A 14,811-nucleotide genomic window follows, 5' to 3' on the forward strand; every position below is an offset into this window, starting at 1 on the left:
GGATTCGAACCGCCGACCTTCTGATCAGCAAGTCCTAGGCTCTGTGGTTTAACCCACAGCACCACCCGCGTCCCATAGCTTGTTTAGCTTGTACATAAACCTGGCACTGGGCCAGCTCAATACATTTTGTTGCCTGAGGCAATGGCCAACATGGCACTCCTTGTCTGCCCCTTCCTGGTTTGGAGGCTGAGCGTACTGCCTGTTGAATCTTAGCTCAAAATAGGCAATGCCAGGGCACTTAAAAAACACAAATCTAAAGTAATGGTGAAATCCCTCTCTAGTTAAACCCCAAACTTCCTGACCACTAAAGGTACCATTTTCACTTCACTTAGCTTCTTACTTCAGTATGAGGACATGGATCCCTTTGCTCCTCTGCTTCTACCAGTAAGCTACCCGAGTGCCTCTCACATTGCCCTCTCCAAAATGTATTGTTCGGCGCACCAAAGAGACTAAAACAAATGGCAAGCATGCCCCCTGAAAACAAGGCGACCTTATGACCCAGCTGAAGGCCCAGATGGGAACTATGAATGCCAGTGGAAATGTTAGGGCTCCAGTAAGGTAAAAGCGGTACTAATTGCTCACTTGAATAACTTTCTGTTTTAGAAAGTGCTAAATTTCTTTGAACAACATTTAGAGTGGAAGACACAGGGATTCCACTGAAAGGCTTCATTAGGCGAATCCCCCTCTTAACATTGAAATACTTTTTGTGGAGTGGGTGTGTCACTGGAAGCTACCACTGCCCTCACAGCATGTCCTGCCTGAGGCAGCTACCTCCCTCTGCCTAATGGTGGGTGATCGGGTCTTCCTAGAACAACCTGCAGCGGCTACCAGACAAAAACAAAAACAAACCCCCTTGTTCATTAATGTTTCCATTTAGGATAAAAGCCAGAGTTAATTGAACAGTTTCCAGTAGATGCTCAATTAAATAATGAATGCGTAAGCAATTCTTTTCCTTAATGCAAACAAAGGGCTTATTTGACCCATATCATTACTCTATTTGTAAAACTCGCTTTGATGTTGTATGGTTGTTTGATTTTCAGGAGGTTCTAGCAGAATTGTTCTCCAGTCTGGCAAATCAATTAATCAGATCTTATTACTGGATGATTTTGGCCACTGCAGCTGATGTAATTTTGTATTGTTTGCCTTTTATTTTTGACCTCTCGGAGACTTGCAGTCCCATTTAGCTAGACTTGAGTTGGCCGTGTGCAAATTGTTGATTGGCTTTGGTGCTCTCTTGACTCTGACTTCACAGTAACATCTTTCTGAATGCCCAACTAATTTTTTTTTAATTCTCTGTCTCCCTGTCTAACCCAGTCTGTCTGTCTGTTGGTCTGTCTGTCTGTCTTGTCTGCCACTTTCTCTTTCCTCCCATTGCCTACATTCATTTATTCCTGATTTGATGACCTCTGCTGGTTTGTTCTTGGTATTACACTACTTACTATGCACTTCTCTGAATCTTATATCACAAGCAGTTACAGGTTCATTCTCATTCCTTTCAATGACAGATTGCTCCAGCAGGAGGGCTGGTTCTTTTTATATATTATAAACAGTTTTAAAATTTCAAAAGTTTATGCTCAGTCAATTTGTGCATTAAAAATCTATGTGGGTAATTTATTAAGGAGGTATGCAGCAAACATAGCTTTAATAAATAGTTCTGTTTGTACTTTTTTATAGGCAGCTTGGTGAAAAGGCTATTATTAGTATTTGAATTTTTTAGTGTTTTCTTATTGTTGTTTTGATTTGTTTTGTGCTGCATGTGTGCTTTTTTATTTTGTACTGTATTTGCAAGCTGCTAAAAGAAGATACTATTGACTTTACTGATGGGGTATTAATGTTAGAAATAAATAATTTCAGTCCTACATTACTATGCCAAATCCACTACTCCCCACCATAGCTTTATAAAGTCAATGTTCATGTGTTAAATGAAGAATGAAATTCATGTCTTGGCAAAGCACAGGTAAGGAAATTTTGTCATCAACACACAGCACAATGTATTATGGTTGCCATATTTCAAAAAGTGAAAATCCAGTGGTTGAGCTTTTTTTGCCAAAAGTTGTTAAGCTATTTTTAAGGAAATTCACCAAAACTCACATGGGTTGCCCAGCAATTTCCAGCAAGTTTCCAGCGGCGAAATTTGTAGCAAAATGTGCTATGGATTAACAGAGAGATAGAGACAGACAGACAGGCAGGCAGACAGATTATATTTTGAAGAACTACACTATCAAATCCAGAATTATGAACATTTTCATAACATTTCCACTTCTTTTCCCCTTATGTACATGCAGCTAATTATAATATATACAACTCTTGGGTTAACTTACAGCTTTAGAGATGCAAATGTGATTAGAGGTTTTCATTTCTCATCAGTGCAAGGCATAGGTAGTGAGCATACTGTTTTCCAAATGTTGTGGGCTCCAGCTCCCTGCCCATATTCCCCAGACAGAGGTGAAAGAAGTTGTAGTCCACAAAAGTGTTAGCTTCCCAGGATTTAAGATCCACTGAACCTAATAGGAGAGAAACTCTATTGGCCACAGCCTGGTAAGGAAACTCTTGTGTAAAAAAAAAGGGGGGGGCTTCCCCCTGGCCCACTATGAGAAGGAAAAGCACCACATTGCTGGAAAACTACACCGCAAAATTAAAAGTAGTGCAGTTTTTGAAGGCTGCCATATTGTTTTGGAAAGCATGAATGTGGTAAGTTTGCGTTCATCATAAACAGTTTGACATACCAGAGGAGTCATTCCATCGGTTGCCTTGACCCTATAGTCTCTGGGCTCTCCCCTCTTATTTCTCTTCAGAAGGAGGGGGAGAAAGGCCTTCTCCTTTGGTGTACTTTGACCCATTTCAGTTTCACGTCTTCCTTTTCGTTACCTCTTAGGAAAGAGCTGTGGGATATGAGTGTAACTGATAAATAAACAAATGCAGTTTATTAATGGATGAACTGCAAGTAATAATATACAAATATATAACCCTCAGCTGCCAATCTGCCATCATAATATCTAGTTTGACTTTGGCGTGTAGCGCCAAGGTTTAACGCACCTGAGAACTGAGAGCAAAAGCAGTCACGTTACCTTCTAAAGACTCTCTGGACACAACAATTTGTTTCTCTGCTTGCCTGAATTGCAATTGCAGAATTTTATATTGAGGTCTCCCATGTACACACATCTGCTGTATGTCTATTAGCATATGGTGTTTCACTAATTAATTGCTAGCTTTCAGCCAGCTTCCTACTGTTCACATCAAATGGGAAATGTTTTCTAGGGTACTCATGGTAATGAGCATTACACAAATTATGCAATATAGGTTGCAGGAAGTGAAAGGCACCTCTCCCTCCCCACCCCACCCCATCATGCAATGGGCTTTCTGCTGGCATTTGGCTCAGGTCTAAGAAAAAAATGGGAAGGTCCAATGCACCTTAACTTCATTCTTTCCTTGTAGCCTCTTTGAAGAGCCTGGCAAAAACTAGTTGCGTGTCGAGACCTTGAAACCACCCCCTCGTTGAAGAATAACACACACACAAGGACACATATTAGGTTAATGTTATTGGGCAAATTTTGGCCACAACTTTATTGATTAGAGAATGTAAGCGGTATTGGCTTAGGCATTGAATGGATCCAACTATATTTGACTCCTGCCCGTTGGGCAGGGAGTCCAATAAGGGGAAACCATCGGAAGGGGGAGCCCCGTTGATGCAGACCAACTCGAGCTCCCCCGGGTGTTCCTCTTGGGGTCGTGTCATGGCCCTGGCCCCGCCCCGGGCTTCAGACAAGATCCACACCCCCAGATTCCTTTAACAGAATACCCTTAAACTTGGAGGGGCAGGTGATGGCTACACCTCCCCTTCCCCCTCATAAGGTCAAACAATGCCTAACCGCCAACCTAACAAAGTTGTGACAATTGCTATGAGGTAGGCGAAAACCAAACGTCCTGTGCTAATTTTGCCAAGTGGGAAAATTCCTACCAGGCCCCTCAACGGCGACCAACCACGGTCCATAGCAAGACCAATGAAGAAAACCTGCAAAATAGGGACGGAGGGTGGGAGATTGAGGAAGCAAGCCAAAAGGAAGCCCTCTGGCTCGCGCCTCTGCTTAAATGGTCCCGGCCATGCCCCCACCAGCCAGCGGATTGGCTGGCCAGTCACTGACGTGGCTGGGATCCCCTGGGCAACGTGGGACTTCGCCCCCCACCCCCCGGGGGAGAGTGGGTAGCCACGTGGTCCACCGCAACTCCTCCCCACAGTGAAGTGGTGCTGACTTCTGGAAAGACTCGCACAGAAAGTACCTGGAATGCTCATTGGCTTGAGCAGTATCTAGCTTTGCTTCTGAGATTCTTCCCTCTGCCCAAGAACAAGCAATGTCTTACCCAAAATGGATAACTGAGGTCTCTATGAAGCAGCTACGCCTTTAACTGAGGCAAAAGGGAAAACAAAGCTTCATGCATTTTGTTTCGGCAACTTCGACTGATGGCCAAGATGCAAAAGTGAGTGGGGGGAGGGGAGAAGAGTCCCAACAGAAAGCAACCAAAGAAAGGCATGTTTGGAAACATGCATTAGCTCAATAAATGCCTCCTTCAGGGAAAACAAGGCTAGCAATGAACCGGGTAAGATGATGACTTTCCTTTCTCAGATGCAGTGGCCCAGTTAGAGTAAATCCCAGTTCCCAACTCTGCATTTTGACAGGGGATGTGAATTCATGTGCCTCTTTGTGTGGGGGAGAGAGACTTTTTAATGCTGCGTTTGTTCTCATTGTTTTTCTTTCTACTTATAAAAATAAAATGTGAAAAGTAGAAATCAGTAATGAAGTGAAATAAGAAGCTTTACTTGAGGAGAACACAAGATCTTGAAAGAAGCAAGGGGGCAGGCCCAGGCAGAGACCTGGGGCAGTGGTTCGAATAAAGTTATAGATTCAAACAAAAAAGCAGCTGGTCCCTGCTCACCCCTCAGTCCAGCTCTGTAAAGGGGTGACCCTTGGTGACTTGGAGGCTGTAGTGTGAAGATAGCAGTGGCTCTGCAGGCTGGAAGGCTCCTTGCAGGTTCCTTGAACCAATGAACCATAGAATGGGCAGAAAACCTAAAGACAGGAGTACAGTGGTACCTTGGGTTAAGTACTTAATTCGTTCTGGAGGTCTGTTCTTAACCTGAAACTGTTCTTAACCTGAAGCACCCCTTTAGCTAATGGGGCCTGCCGCTGCTGCCGTGCCACCAGAGCACGATTTCTGTTCTCATCCTGAAGCAAAGTTCTTAACCTGAAGCACTATTTCTGGGTTAGCGGAGTCTGTAACCTGACGCGTATGTAACCTGAAGCGTATGTAACCCGAGGTACCACTGTATACAGTTTTCATTCTCCTGCTCCAAGGAGACATTGCTTGTTGGGTTCTGTGTGTGTGTGTGTGTTTGGCCCAATACGTGTGCCATACATCATACTTCTAGCCCAAAGTACACAATTTTAGGTTTAGCTGCTCTGCTAAAATGTCTAACAGCGAACCTATGTGGGAAAACATGGTGTAATCATGCTGTAGAGCAGCAGAAGCCAATACAATGCCCTTCAGATGTTTTCAAACTACAACTGCCATCATCCTGGACCACTGGCGATGCTGACTGGGCCTGAAGGGAACTGCAGTCCCACTGTCATTTAGAGGGCACCACGTTAATTATCCCTGATACACAATGTGTTTGATAAAGTTCCACCCCTGTTGTAGAAAGTCACGGCATTTCAGCCAAGGAAGAAATGACTAAAAACTCATGCCTTGGAAATGGTGCTCTGAGCACCAATTTCTACTTCCCATGTTGCTTAAGCTAAATTACAACCCATCTCAGTCTGGAATGTAAGAGCTAGTTAATGAAACATTAACACTGCTTTAACTGTCCTAGTGCAAATAGCCCAGCTGTAAATTGCAGTTGCATTTCACCACAAGACTTTCCACTGGATAACGAGATATCTGATGTGTCTCTCTCTCTGTGTGTGAAATAAATGTACAAGTGACCTTCCCCCAAAGCAAAAGAATTTCCTTTCAATTTGAAATGTAGTTAATGAGTCCGATTAGAAAAACCTCTGCAGTCTCATTACGGCTTTAAAATTCCAGTGTTGTCTTCTAGACAAAATAAATTCTTTGGCATCGACGCAAAAAAAGAGCAGTAGCCTATGAAAGAAAGATACAGGGAATAGTCACCTTGAAAACGAGTCTGAAAATTGAACGGAGGTGTTGCTTAGACTGTAAAGAAGGTAGGTGCACGTTTATTTATTTATTTATTTATTTATTTTCTTCCAAATGAAACATTCTGCTTCAATTGAGCTCCTTTGCTGATAAGGTTAACAACAACAACAACAGCCCCTGCTGCACAGAGGCACAGAGTATGATATCATGGTGGGGGCGGGGGCTTATACACTTGCTTTCTGGATCAGAGACATGCCTCAGTGGTGCCATTAATTGAGATTTTAACAGATTAGAATATGGGACGTTTCAACAGATTTGCTTTGGGTGTGTAGATTCTGAAATCACCCCGAATGAATGCATTTAGTGAAACAGTACCCCTGGATTTATTAGCCTTGATTTCATGGCACAAATCAAGGAATAGTGGCAGGAAGCTGGCATAATCAGTGTTAAGGAGGATGCAACAAAGGCTCAGTTTATGGTAGTTTGGCAATATGTCTGCCACCAAACCCCAATTCCATTTGGTCTGGGTTTTGCGTCACAACCATAATGCACCTAAGTCACAACCAAGTAGACCCATGGGATTGCATGGTTAGTTCACATACTAGCGCCACACATCAATAGGCTGTTCCTTGTGGTTGCTTTCACATGCTATGGCTGCAACGAGTCAGAGCTGCAGGATTATTTTTTGCAGCAGTCAAGTCACCACCTGTCAGGAACTGGCTGGATGAGGAAGAGTGGTGGGCACCACCTGCCCAAGAGTCCCCCAGGGAGGACACAAAAGAAGAAGACTTAGACCCCGGATGATGGCACTGTGACACTGGGCAGCAGTCTGAGGAAAGGATGAGCTGGGAGGTGCTAGAAGCAGGAGGTTTGAGTGATCAGTGGGGGGGGGGGTCAGAAGAAAGAGACCCGCCCATGACAGGCCTTGAGGCTTAGAGTCTCAGTGTGAGCCCAGACTAAGACAGAGAGGAGTCAGAGGTGGCCCCTCTACCCAGCAGCAGGACAGTCCCAGTCCTGCTGGCTCTTCTCTTCCCCAACACCCCACTTCAGGTGAGTCCTACACGTTGCTGAGCAATGGGCCAGACAGGCCCAGGTAGGCTTGGAAGGGAGTGAGAGGTTAGAGGGGAAAGGCAGAGCCAGTGGTCAGCTTCAGCAATGTCTCCAGCTAGATGGGACAACCTAGAGGACCTCTTGCTGTGTTGTTACTTTCTGTGAATAAAAGCGAATTGCCTCATGGTCTTTCCTGCCCCGTGGATGACCTGTGCTTGCCTAACAGCTCCTTGACACTAACCGACTTCTTTTGTTTTGCTTTCCCTAGAGAGTCCAAGACCTTGCCCAAGATCCCTACGGTGCTATTCAAAGTTCTTCAAACACAAAACCACTTTGATGATGTTTTCCACAAGAGCTGCTGAAAGAACAAATATACCCTCAGGCCCAATTTGTAAGACTAGGCTCAGAAAGAGATCAAATACAACAACACAAATAGTTTGGCTTTATTACCACTACCATCCATGTACATGGGAACATAAGAAGCTGCCTCAGACTGTGTCCCATCACTTGTCCACCTAATTCAATATTGTCCACACTGACTGACACTGAATCTCCAGGATTTCAGACAAGTCTTCCATACCTCCCTGAAGATGCCAGGCATTAAGCCTGGGACAGTCTGCATACAAAGCAACTGCTCTACCATTGAGCTATGGCCCTTCCCCATTTATGCTGAGTAACAGAGTGGTACAAGCAAAGCAAACCAAAGAAGTCAGAGACCCTTCTTTTTAAATCCCTTCCTTTATCATATTGTGAATCTGCTTTCTACACCTAAGCCCTTGCATGCTGCAAAAACACTTTCCATGAGGAAAGCTATGCGAGAGTTAATCAAGCCTCATAGGATTAGCTCCCCACGAATAGGAGTTATAACGGTGCACTATGAGCAGAGTTCACAGGCTCTGCGAATATCAATAATGATTTTCTCAAAATATAATTAGAAAACAACAGGTATCCTACCAATGACAACTTAAAGTCACAAGGCAGATTAAATCCATTGATTGAGAAAGGTTGGACACTCAACAGCAGAGACAGAAAAATGTTGAATTCCTCCTTCACAAGACCATTCCTTCAGATGTGACACTCTTCCACGACTCCTGTTCCTCTTGCCAAGCAACTGAGAACTAGTGTACCACTAACTCCCACAACAACCCCTCCAGAACCTTCCATGAACCCACCAGATCACTTTTAGAGATTGTTATTCAGCTCTTGCTCATCATTAGAACAACAAAGCATGTGCCTCCTAGGTCATCTCAGGGTAGCCTGGTCTGCAGAATAAGGCTGCAGAATTCTGAGAACAGAAAAGGCATTGTACCGCTTCTTGTGGAAGGAATGCCATTTTTAATTATCCCTGTGTAAAAATCTACCTAGCTGGTGGGTTATTGGGTCAATATCAAAGATCATCTAAAATGTGACACCCCACACTTCTTTAGTCTAAAGTAGTATAGTACATTTGGCACCCCATAATTTCATCACTTGCATCTCACCTCATTCTGCCACATGTGATCAGCCCAGTTTTAATGCTGCCAAAGAGGGGTGGGATGTGAACATGGCATATGTAAACCACACCATCCTTATGATATGGATCCAATCCTTACTATATCACATTATAGTTCCTAAATCTATGGTCTATCCTTTGCCCTGTTTGAGTTCATTCATTTCATTAGACTCCATTCTAATGTGTTCATCTACCGTCTAATGCTATAAGTACGCCTCTAAAATAAAGTAATGAGAAACCTAGTCTCTAATATACCGTAATTCAAGAATTGCGATGAATAATATAGGGAGCAGGGGATTGATGACTTTCTTGTAAACATGGCTGAATTCAGAGCAAGAAGAGTAATATATTCAAATCTTTTATCTGTAAGGTGACTTTCTGTATTTTATCTCCTTCACCCTCTCTTATTAACTATCTTTCTCTCTCTGCCTTCCTTTTATCTCATAAAATTGCCCATCCTCCTTTATCCTCCAAATACGCTTAGCTGTATTTTGCCTCACTCTCAGGAAGGAAAAAAGACGAAAACTGTGCTCTTGTAACAAATAATATATGAAAGAAAGAGAAGTTCTAAAGCCTTCAGCACCTTTCCTCAGGAAACTACCCTCACCATTAACACCTAGTTTCAGCCAGTGAATTTGGTGCTAGAATATTTGGGACAAAATATACCTGTTCTTGGTGCTAAGCTCATTAGCTCTTGTTGTTGGAAGAGGATTGCAAGTTCCCAAAAGCTATTGCTCTAGAGAATTATACTTATATCCTTGTGATAGATACCAGCAACCTCTGAGTACCTAGATAGACACAGTGGATGATAGCCAATGTTTTGCAAGTGAACTTTCACTTCCTCTCCTCCACCAGCAGACCACTATCCCACCCTCCAGATCTCTTTCAGAGAGTCCCCCAACCTTAACAAAACAGATTTGGTGGGCAAGTAGGAGGCTACAGGGTGAGGTAAGGAAGAAGTCCTATTGCATGAGTGGAAGTCCATTCTGCTAGTGGATGGGCTCAGATGGATATCATTTATTAGTTTCAAATTCATGTATGAAGGGCTGATGCCATTGTCCATGGGGTGGGGGGTTTACTTTTATAATGCTATTTGTATTTTTAAATGGAACTCAGAGCTGTGCTGAAAATAATAATACAGAACCAGTAGAAACATTTAATAGGGGTGTGGATTAGCTCTGCATGGAGGGCAAATAAAGAGGAGAATCAGGGTGATTTGAGGAAAGTTTCTTTTTGAAAAATTCCCTATTTTAGAGAATGGGGAACACAGACTCTCATTTTATAGACAGTGGCTCAGAACGAGCATGGACTTGACTTAGAAAAAGATGCATTTAAAAATAATAATACACAGATACTAAGCAAATATTGCGTACTGTGCAAGATGCTTATTGTTGGGAATTGAAAAATTAAAAACATAACAACTGTAAAGGAATAACTTTCCAATTATGGAAGGTAATGTTGAAGAGCAATATTGCTGCTTTGGCCAGATATTCATTCCGCAAAAGTTAATGCTGCATGGCACTTTGTGTAAAGATGGCAGCCATTTATTACTGGAAGACAGAAATGCATTGGATGGTATTTGTTTGCCAATTTTTTTTTTTACTGTTTTTATTTAAATGATAAATCTAATGTTATGGACAGTTTAGAAGGGCATAAGCTGAAATGTAATTAGGAGGAAAGGAGCACAGGAAAGAAGAGAGAGAAAAGGGGAAAGGAGGTTGTGCTTTATAAGATTATCAAGGATAATATGTGATGATACATTTCTCTATGTCATCCTTATACACAAATTGTGATGTTTTGCAAATTTTAAAGTGTTCTAGTTGCATCTTTTTTAATATAAAAAAATGTTATAATTGAAAGGGATATACAGGGGGGAAATCTGTTTGGCAACCATGTTATTTCCACATCCAGTTCACTCATATGCAACATATTTCCCACCACCAACACCACTCCTCCTTTTCTTTCTTCCTTTTCTTTTTCTCTCCTCTTTCACATTTTTCTTTAAACTATGATGTCCAAGATGGTAACCATTCTGGGGATTTGGGGCTATATCCAGCATTTTGGTTGTATCCAATGTTAGAGCAGACCCATCATATTGAACGGACACGACTAATTTAGCACCATTCACTTCAATAGAGAGCCAGTGTGGTGTAGTGGTTAAGAGCGGTGGACTCGTAATCTGGTGAACCGGGTTCACTTCCCCACTCCTCCACATGCAGCTGCTGGGTGACCTTGGGCTAGTCACACTTCTCTGAAGTCTCTCAGCCTCACTCACCTCACAGAGTGCTTGTTGTGGGGGAGGGAGGGAAAGGAGATTGTGAGCTGCTTTGAGACTCCTCAGGGTAGTGATAAAGCGGGATATCAAATCCAAATTCCTCCTCCTCCTCCTCCTCTTCTTCTTCTTCAATGAGTCAACTCTGAGCAGAACATAGTTGGTTACAAGCTTTGTTTATTCAGATAATTTGTTGATGCTGTTCTTTTCATTGGATAATTACATTTTAATTGTTATACATTTCCATTAAAATATGGTGTTAATGCATTAGACGAACAAAGGGTGGGGAAGGGGGAATGAAATCTACTGTTGACTACATTAGCTAACATTACTTATTGGTATGGATTTATATCTAGTACCTAAATGATTCTGCAGATTGATCTGAAAAGGATCTCTATTTGACAGGAAAAAGAATGCATGTTTTCAGAATACAAGGTAATCATAACTTGTTTTTGTAAGGATAATGACCTGTTTGTGGAGCACATTTGGGTCATCAGCAGAGGCATGGGATTTATTTTTGATGAAGAAGTAGGTCCATTTTCAATGATGCAGACCTCATGCTTCTAGTCACCAAATTTTCTGTAGTTTAAAAGGCTGTTTTCTGTTTCAGTAAGTATAAATTAAGGAAGACACACTGGAAGTAGGTGAGAGATTAGTCATACTTCTTTATTTAGTGTGAAATGCCAATAAAATTTCACCTTTGCAATCAGAGTTCAAAGAAGTTAAAATTAAACTTTTGTTAGCAGTATTGAAGAACTGCCTGCCTTATGTCATTGTGACCTCTAACTGTCCTTGACTGCTGCTGAATTGCTACGGTCAATTGATTCAGAAACAAGGAGGGCAATAGCCTTTTACCAGACTGTTCCCAGCAGTTATCTTCAGTGTGCTCACTGACATTTAGTGTTGGATTTTGTCTATAAAAGCTGTTGTCAAGTAGGCACTGAAGTAGGGAAGTTACAGGTATGTTAGCAGCTAGATGAAAGCATGTGGAATGGATGTTGCTATCTTAAATATATTTGGATGTAGTATGCAGTTTTGGAAAAGCAGGAAAGAAAAACATATTGGAGCTGAAGCCTTTTAGAAGCCACACTCAGGCTTGGTTCATAAAACTCTGAGAATGAGCAAGCAGCCAGAAAGGATTTCCTAGCCACTTTGCTTCTTCCCAGTTGACCTGCATTGACCTAAGCCAAGGTTTGGCTTAGCATGTTGTCTGAGTCAAGGCCTGTGATTAAGTTCTCTTCTCACAAACCACAAGCTGTAACAAGGTTAGACCCAGTGCTTTTTTCTGGGGGTACACAGGGATACACATACTCCTAAATGTTTTATGAATCTTTGTACTTTTGTCCATTTACTGTATTTATTTTTCCCAATTTGAACTACAAAATGGTGATATTCTTGAGTCAAAATGAGAGTACCCCTAAACATTTTTTTTTAGAAAAAAAGCACTGGTTAGACCAGAGAGAGGGGGGGGGGGACAGAGAGAGAGAGAGATGGGTGAGTTTTCCACAGCTGTGTTCAGGTCAGCACAGATATGTCCCTGATAAAATCAGAAAAGTCCAGTGTTGTTGTTTTTCTGAGCTAGTCTAGGGCATTCGACCAGCCCTTCCCATCCCCCAAAGCCTTCCTAGCCCATGCCCCAATATATTTCGCCCCTTTTCCTCACATGTAAATTGCACGGTGAAGAAACCCTCAAAAGAATTACATAACTATGGTCCTTTATTGTGCCATGTTGCTACCCAGAAAAGGAGAGAAATAGGGGGAAATCCTCCCCCTTCCCCATGCAAATGCTGATTGTGCTTCCACTTACCTCCCTTGCGAGCTACCTGAAGGGAAGAGAGCAAATACGTTGGGTCGGAATAGCTGGGATGGGGACAGTGAAGGCTAGGAGGAATGAATGATGATGGGGAGGAATTGCTTTGATCTTCATTGACTAAGAATTTAGGAGGCTTTAAAAGCTTACTTCTCATTTGAGCTGGGCTTTCACAAGCCCCCAAAGTTCGCATCCAAGCCAGGCTCTGGAGAATTTTGCCGGCGTTTTTACATTTTTATAATAGAAGCCTGGAAGGAAAAGATGCTAGAAGGAGTTAGGAGATTATTCTGCTTATCAGAAAATATACATGCCTTAACATCCCAGGCCATGTCTTTGGGGGTTGAGTACTAGCATTGAAAATGGGTGCTGGAGCTAAGCTCTTCTGAAGCCTGGCTCAAATTCAGCTTTGCATTAAGGGCTTTTGAAAGAAAGAAAAAAGTCTCATGCATACTCTTTGAGTTTCATCCTTTTGCCTTGCCAGTTATCACTCCTCTTATACTTGTGCATTTCATTTCTCTCTGCTGTGTGTGTAATGCGTGACATTTGTTTGTATCAGGGGCGCCAACTTGAATAAAATATTGGTAAGCCCAAGACACAGCACACACACACCATTTGAATGGCAATACCCATCAACTGGGGGGGGGGTAGCTCCCTAAGTATTTTATTTGGGGAGCGGCTGGAGGGACATCAGCCACTAGGAGTTGGCTGCTATGGTTTGTACTGGAATGTACCTTATTGTTTTCAGCTCAGTCATCCAATTTAATTAAAAAAGTAAACTGCTTCAATGGGAAGTGTGGGATTGTGTTTTTCTCTGCCAATTCAAAGTTTCAGATTTTTTCCTTTCTATGAAATGCCACAATATTTGGATGTCAAATTACAACCTGGCACAGAACCTAATTACTGCATGTCAGTATTTCTTCCAGAACAAATATCTATCCATTTTTTTAAATAAAAAAAGTCCTAGTACAGTATACTAAAGCCAATGAGAATTTTACAGTTCTCATTTAACAGGGAGATGAATGAATAATCTCCCTCTGACTTTAATAAGCAGTGTTCATATTTAAATATACAGCCTATTTCCCCTTCCCTTTCTTTTTCTGGGCACTCCCTACTCCATTCCCCCACTCCAGTTAGGCCACAATGGGTATCCTAGTTTTATGAATATATATATATATATATATATATATATATATATATATATATATGCTTTCGTAGAAATATATATATATTTCAAATTCCCCTGAACTGAGGGTTATTGGGTAGTATTGCTCTCATGTCCTCTCTGCCATTTTCCTCTTATTACCCTAATCACGGTACTAGGGAATTGTTGTTGTTGTTGTTTAGTCGTTTAGTCGTTTAGTCGTGTCCGACTCTTCGTGACCCCATGGACCAGAGCACGCCAGGCACTCCTGTCTTCCACTGCCTCCCGCAGTTTGATCAAACTCATGCTGGAAGCTTTAAGAACACCATCCAACCATCTCATCCTCTGTCGTCCCCTTCTCCTTGTGCCCTCCATCTTTCCCAGCATCAGGGTCTTTTCCAGGGAGTCTTCTCTTCTCATGAGGTGGCCAAAGTATTGGAGCCTCAGCTTCAGGATCTGTCCTTCCAGTGAGCACTCAGGGCTGATTTCCTTAAGAATGGATATGGTTGATCTTCTTGCAGTCCATGGGACTCTCAAGAGTCTCCTCCAGCACCATAATTCAAAAGCATCCATTCTTCGGCGATCAGCCTTCTTTATGGTCCAGCTCTCACTTCCATACATCACTACTGGGAAAACCATTGCTTTAACTATACGGACCTTGGTTGGCAAGGTGATGTCTCTGCTTTTTAAGATGCTGTCTAGGTTTGCCATCGCCTTTCTCCCAAGGAGCAGGCGTCTTTTAATTTCATGACTGCTGTCACTATCTGCAGTGATCATGGAGCCCAAGAAAGTAAAATCTCTTTCTGCCTCCATTTCTTCCCCTTCTGTTTGCCAGGAGGTGATGGGCCCAGTGGCCATGATCTTCGTTTTTTTGATGTTGAGCTTCAGACCATATT

The 14,811-nt window shown here is 42.4% G+C and overlaps 1 long non-coding RNA gene across 1 annotated transcript; it reads left to right on the top strand.

Moving 5' to 3' along the window:
* The first annotated feature begins 252 nt into the window (after positions 1 to 252).
* On the top strand, positions 253 to 8,934 carry LOC310699216. Its single transcript, XR_014522006.1, has 3 exons — positions 253 to 558; positions 6,092 to 6,218; positions 7,469 to 8,934. It is a non-coding gene; the product is annotated as an uncharacterized lncRNA (long non-coding RNA).
* Positions 8,935 to 14,811: the final 5,877 nt, after the last annotated feature.

This window comes from Podarcis liolepis (genome assembly GCF_965112155.1).
Source record: "Podarcis liolepis genome assembly, chromosome: 2".
Taxonomy (NCBI): domain Eukaryota; kingdom Metazoa; phylum Chordata; class Lepidosauria; order Squamata; family Lacertidae; genus Podarcis; species Podarcis liolepis.